This window comes from Camelus bactrianus, chromosome X, assembly GCF_048773025.1.
Source record: "Camelus bactrianus isolate YW-2024 breed Bactrian camel chromosome X, ASM4877302v1, whole genome shotgun sequence".
Taxonomy (NCBI): domain Eukaryota; kingdom Metazoa; phylum Chordata; class Mammalia; order Artiodactyla; family Camelidae; genus Camelus; species Camelus bactrianus.
In genome coordinates, this window is record NC_133575.1 from 77,945,073 (window position 1) to 77,951,324 (window position 6,252).

Genomic DNA, 6,252 nt, shown 5'->3' on the forward strand with positions numbered 1-6,252 from the left:
TTATATACTCATTAACACAATATGTAAAATCAAGACGGAGCCTAGATTTCTATATGCAGTGCCCTACTTTGGTGAGGCAGAGTTTATCAATTACTATCCAGTTCCTTTACATTTTTTTTAAAGTGTCCATGTCCATTAGCTGGAATTAAAATGACATTTATAAGATTAAGTAGTTTTGCATATAGTCCTTTAGCATCTATATTTTGTCATGCTGGTGTCTGAAAATGCTTACTTTTCTTTCAAACTCATTACAAGTGTATTTTTAATTAACTAAATTGCTGCATCATCTTTCATTTCTTTTAACAATATCCTTGGGGAGGTCACCATGAATTTTGACAGTAGGCATTGAATTTTATGAGCTCTGTCAGTCCTGTGGGCAAACAATCTGGCCTGATATAGGTCAGGTGACTGTGACATGTGGGAACAGGGGCTTTAAAGCTGGCAAAAGTTAGATTGGTAGTAGTTATGGAAAAAAAAATAAAAGCTTTAGGAATACAGGTTTTACATTATAAAATACATTCAAATGTAAATATGTATTGAAAAGAGAGTAGATAGGCAAAAGAAATTCTGAGGGACTGGAGAGGGTGAGGATGAAAGCACTGATAAAATAATTGCACTGAGGCGCTGGGCTTCACTCATTGGAACCAAATGGGTGATGGGGGAAGAAGTACTGAGCTGTAAGTTAAGAGACTTGGGTTCTAGTTCAGGGTGATACATTTATGAGTGTGCAACAATAGGCAAGTCACTTATTTTCCCTGAGTCTCAGTTTCCTTGTTGACAAAATGAAAGGGTAGGAGAAATGGTCTCTAAGGTACCTGCCAGCTATTTGATCCTATGACCTAAAATGATTCTTAGAACTGTAATTCTCGATTCTGCTAATCCATGCAATTTCCTCCTGTCAGGGGTCAGTATCAACAATTGATGGGATTCAATGATATCTATAAAAAGACTGTTTAGTTTGCATATCTCCTTTCTTTTCCCTGAGGTTGCATATCTTTTTCATGCTGCCCTGGCTTCTCCTTGGTGATGAGAAAGCAATCACATTTGCAGGAAGAAGCTGAGGGGGGCTGGGTGCCTTGTGATAGATGGGGAGCCATGGGAAGGTTAGCCGCCTGGAACACGTTCAGTTCCACCTCTTTCTCTGGGCACTCTCTCACTGGGTAGTAATGGTGTTAAACTGGGGACTAGCATAATACAAGTCTGACAATTGTATGGGACAGAAATGCAAAGCAAAGGCAATGGGGTTATGCGGTGGCACCCTCTTCACTCCGTCTCAGGCAAGCTTCGGGATCAGAGAAAAGGTTAAAAGTGCGAGCCAATTTGTAATTTGGAGATAGAAGAATTCATTTTCTAATAGGAAAGCTAAATTATATATAAAAAAAGAAACTTTTATTAAAACAGTTCCACCACAGTGACTCTGATTAAGAAGTAGGGCAATTTTCATCATGTAAATTATGTTTTTAAATTAGATTTAAATAACATAGTAATACTTCTATTCATGTTATCCACCATTTAAAAGAAATAAATAATTTGGTTAAGTTCTTGCATTTTCACGAGGTGAAATTCCATCACAATCCTTGAGTAATTGAAACTGTGGTGATTTTTAGAGCCATCCAATTACAGGAATTCAGTGCAATTATTTTTCTAATAAAGTTAGTTTTCACTTACATGTGTCTGTCATTTTCTGTTGATGTGAGGATGTTTTAAAAGTCTTTTTCTGATGAATTCTGGATACCATTGTACCTGTAGTGGGATATTTATTGATACTGTCAGATAAATGTAGAGCCCATAAAAGAAGGCATGATTATAAATTTTAGTATGTCTATTTATCTTTGTTTTTCTGCCAGTATCAATGAACAATTGCGGATGTATTTCAGTAACCTATTGACCATAGTACTTTGAGTGGAAGTCTGGAATTTTACAGATAATTTAATGGCAATATTAATGCAGGTGTATTCTATTTAGCTAATAATGGCACAGTAAAGACAGCACTGACTGGACCACTGCCTCTTAACATTCCGAGAATTATGTCTTTTTCTGTTTTGATAGAATGAAAGTTGAGGGAATTCAGGACAGTGCGATTGTGAGGCTCTGCCCTCTGTTCACCCTTAACTGTAGTTTCAAGATTGGAGAAAACTGTCAGAGCATCAGAAAAATTTAAAGTTCAATTAATGACTTAACTGATCCCTGTCCAGACATTTATTCAGTGAGCCCACATGTCCCAGGCATTGTGCTAGGCTTTGGGGATACTAAGATACATTGACCTGGTCTCACCTGTCAAGGAGGCCACAGTTCCAGAATTAGTTGCCGTATAATACAGGATAGGAAAGTTGTACAATGTCCAGAGACCAGGTGTGTGCTGAGGGGTGGGCAGTGCAGTGGGGAAGAAGGAGGGGTTATGGGAACAGCTTGTGACAATTCCCACCTCAGCAAAGTCAGTTTAATGACTCAGATCCACAATTGATAAATGTTGTTTCAGAAAAATGGTTCCTTTCTCCTAGAGTCTCCTGCTCCCTTTAACTGTAAGGAGTTAATTTGCCTCATCTCTCAGGAGTGAGAGATGGACAAAAAGTAGAGTGGAACTTGGAAGCAAAAAGAGAGAGAAAGATCAATTTATTTAATCCTAAACCCCTGGTTTTAAATCACGGATCCCTGTATAGAGATATTATGGGTCTAAATGTTATTGTACTGTGGATCTAAAGGTTGGGGTCACTTTTAGTTTAATGACAAAATCTACGTTTTAAAAGGTCAGCCAATGAATTAAACATGTGCATGGTAGATTTGTGCATTGCTCTACCATTTCAAAGATACAATCCAGTGGAGAAGGCAATGTGCCTGATGTACAATGAGATAGGTTGAAATCAGGTTTTGTTATCTCTCAAGCTTTCTTGAAAATTTATAAGGTTGAAAAGGAGAAAAAAGGTCAATTCTGTTTTTAAGGAGTAAGTGTGGGCTGTAGTTACACCATTACAAAACAGTCACTCTCAAAGGAAAAACATGCATTTAACCACAGGAAAAATTACACTTAACAGTGTGTGGGCTCATTGAAACAAACAGAAACACATTGATCTGTAAATTAAACAGAGCTTTTTGAACTGAAGCCCACTGAGCAGTTGGAGGGGGCTGTGTGAGGAAGACCTGTCTCTTTTGAGTGTGTAGGGAAACGGACAAGAAGAGAAGCCTTGACATCTGCAGCCTAAAGAAACCAGAGTTGTGGTAAACACTAGGTTGTAAAGGTCTGACAAAGAAATGATTATCAGTGAATCATCTGTTAGTGACCAGAAAATGAAGAAAGTTCATTTGCGCAATATCAGGTGGCTTGAAAATGTAAGATAATGTCAGAATAGTTTTAGATATTAACAATATTTTTGTTTAATATCCTCCTTAATGATCCAGGGACATTTAACTGCATTCATTGCTGATATGAAATTAAGGGTTTTTTTTTGTTTGTTTGTTTGGTTTGGTTTTTTAAATTACAAATACCACCAAGATTTGCCAGATTAGAAACACAGTAGAAAGATAAAACCAAGGTCTAAACTGGACAGGCTTGGAATGAATATCATAGATGGGAATAGAACGCTTATAGATACTGAGTGGTAAGGAAATAAACACAGTGAATATCTTCTTCTATCTGGCCTCTGCCAATTCCATTTCCGAATAGCCACAACAGCAAAAGCAATCATAGCAATAAAAAGGATTTAGGGATGGCTTATTGAAATATGCAGAAGGGCAACAATGAAGTGCAAGAAAAATAAAGTCCAAATAGTGAATCCACAGTATAAGAGTATTTGAGAATGTTTGTACAAAAGGCCTTACACCTAAAATAGTGCTTGGAGCAGAGGGTTGGTCTGCAGTAGAGAGTCTGTGAGCTCAAGGGGGGCTCTTCATTAGCACTTATAAGAACTGTTTGATAAAAGACTGACTGAGAGGGTTTTCAGGATCTGGACTATTGCTATTTTTCAAGGGTTCAGAGAATGAATTCAATTAAAGGAGTGGGCTGTTCCCCCAAACAGGCTTTACCTAGGAAGGATTATCAGCCATTTTCACCTCACTTGTGCTAGAGTCACAGCAGTGAAGTTTCCCCTCATGAAACAAACCTTTTACAAGCATACTATTTTAATTAGCACAAACTAAATTTCCAACTGAGAGCAGATCCCTGTCCTCAGAGAGTTAATGTTCCAATATGGCCACTTTAAGGAGGAAAACACTGGCTGTACTTTGAAAGACTTAAACAGTAACAGACAAATAGTTTGCAATGGCCAATTCTTTGTGCAGAAGGGTGGGCAACTAAAGAATGGTGTTCCCGGAGCAAATTGGTACTTTTTCTTTGAGGTAAAGTGCTCATATGTTTAAGGTAAATTACCTCTTCCAGGAAGACCATTTTGCTCTCTGAAGAAGTAATTTAGTTCAAAAGGGTACCAATTCAGTGTCATTAAGCCTTTCAGGAGCTACATTTTCTATTATAAGCAAATCCTGGATAAGGTAATTTGCCTCAATTAGATAATCACTTTGAATCCAGGAGGGAGTATATTTTACTTACCTTACTCATAGTCATCAATTTTCTTTTCATTGCCCAGGTGTGTATGGAAATGTGTTATGTATTATATACAAGCTTAATAAAATAAGACCTGACCCCTTGTTGGAAGTAGCATATGGTCAGTAGTACCTTAGCACATGTCCCAGTTACTGTTAAATGTGGATTAAGTCCTCAGGACTCACACCCTGGTCTGCTGAGAATATACAAAATGTGGTCCTTCACTAAACGGAGTTTATAAAGTTTTTATTTTTGACAGGAAGGCGTCTGGGGTAGATGAGAGAACAGACCTGGTCTAACTTTCATGGATGTGGTAAGGACTGACTTTTTAACAACTATGAAAGTGCTTTAAATATTAAGTCTTATGGAACCACTAATTACATTTATTATTTAAAAGGCATAATGGGAAGAAATAAAGCCAAGAAAAATTTAGGGAAGATACCTAGAATTAGTGCCAAATAAGCAGGTCTTCCGATGGCTAAGGAACAGGTGAAGATGACTGGTAGAAAATCTATGACTGCTGTGACTTAAAATGGGAATACAGGAAATGTGCTGAAGGAAAGTGAAAATCACTCTGGTGCTGCAATTTAGACATTAGGCAGTGACTAGCTGGCCACCCTCTTGCCTCCCTGGTTCATAACCTGTCAATAAATCTCACATTAATCAACACTTATTGTGCTTTGCCTACAGAACGATCAAAGTAGCCCCGTTGTTCTATTCACAGCCCTTACTTAGGGTGCATTACTGCACTTAAGTTGCCAACAGATGGAACTCTACTTTGCTTGTAACCCAAGCCACTTGTCAAACATACTGTAGACTACCATATATTGCAAATCTGGTGCTGTAAGAATTGAGATGATAGAATAAATTGTTTCAAGGCAAAAGAGCGTTAAGTTTTATTATTTAGCAACACAGTATACCAAAGACATTTTCTACCCTAAGAAATAGAATTGGCCTCAAATGATAACCAAGGACAACCCAACACCTCACCACCACAACAAAATCATCTCTCACATGTTGTCATTTGGCCTTTTTTTAGCTCATGCAATATCTTATACACATTTAGGAAACTAGACAAGAGAAAAATCTCTTTACTGCCTGACTTTTTAAAACATGGTTTCACTTTGTGGGGTTATATACCTTGGCAACAATTATTTTGGTGACCTTATCACACATGTTCACTGTTGCTGTGTTATAAGGTAGCCAAGGTGAGCTGAGTGGCTGCTTGACACTGTGATCTGAGGAGCGACCACTGGCTTGATGGAGCTGGCCAGGAATGGCTTACACCTGAGGTGGACTACAGGCCACCGTGCACCAGAGATAAAAGTCCAAGGCAAACAAAGAAGGACGCACTGAGCAACCAAGAGTATCTTCTGTCCCTGAAGCAGTCTCAGCGGCAGCAAGCACCTGTGGTGGATTTCAGGTGGACCTGAGACAGGCATTCTTAGCTGAGAAGCCGAGAGATGGCTAAAGCAGTATTGAAAAATCATGATATTGTTTAAAAGGGGAAAACTAGCTGACAATGAATCAATGTATTTGAATCAGCTACAGTGTAATAAAGCTATTAGCTACGGGAAAAAAAAAGGTAACTAAGAATTTTCAAATGTTCTTTTTAAACTTTGTTAGAGATACATTTGCTGATCACAGACATCTTATTGTCTGAAACAGGGAATTATCTTTATCAAAATAAATTAACTCAATTTTAGTACTCTTCTTAT

At 38.0% G+C, this 6,252-nt stretch overlaps 1 pseudogene; it reads left to right on the top strand.

Moving 5' to 3' along the window:
* Window positions 1-5,794: 5,794 nt before the first annotated feature.
* LOC105065945 (SNRPN upstream reading frame protein-like) lies at window positions 5,795-6,005 on the top strand (annotated as a pseudogene).
* The last annotated feature ends 247 nt before the right edge of the window (window positions 6,006-6,252 follow it).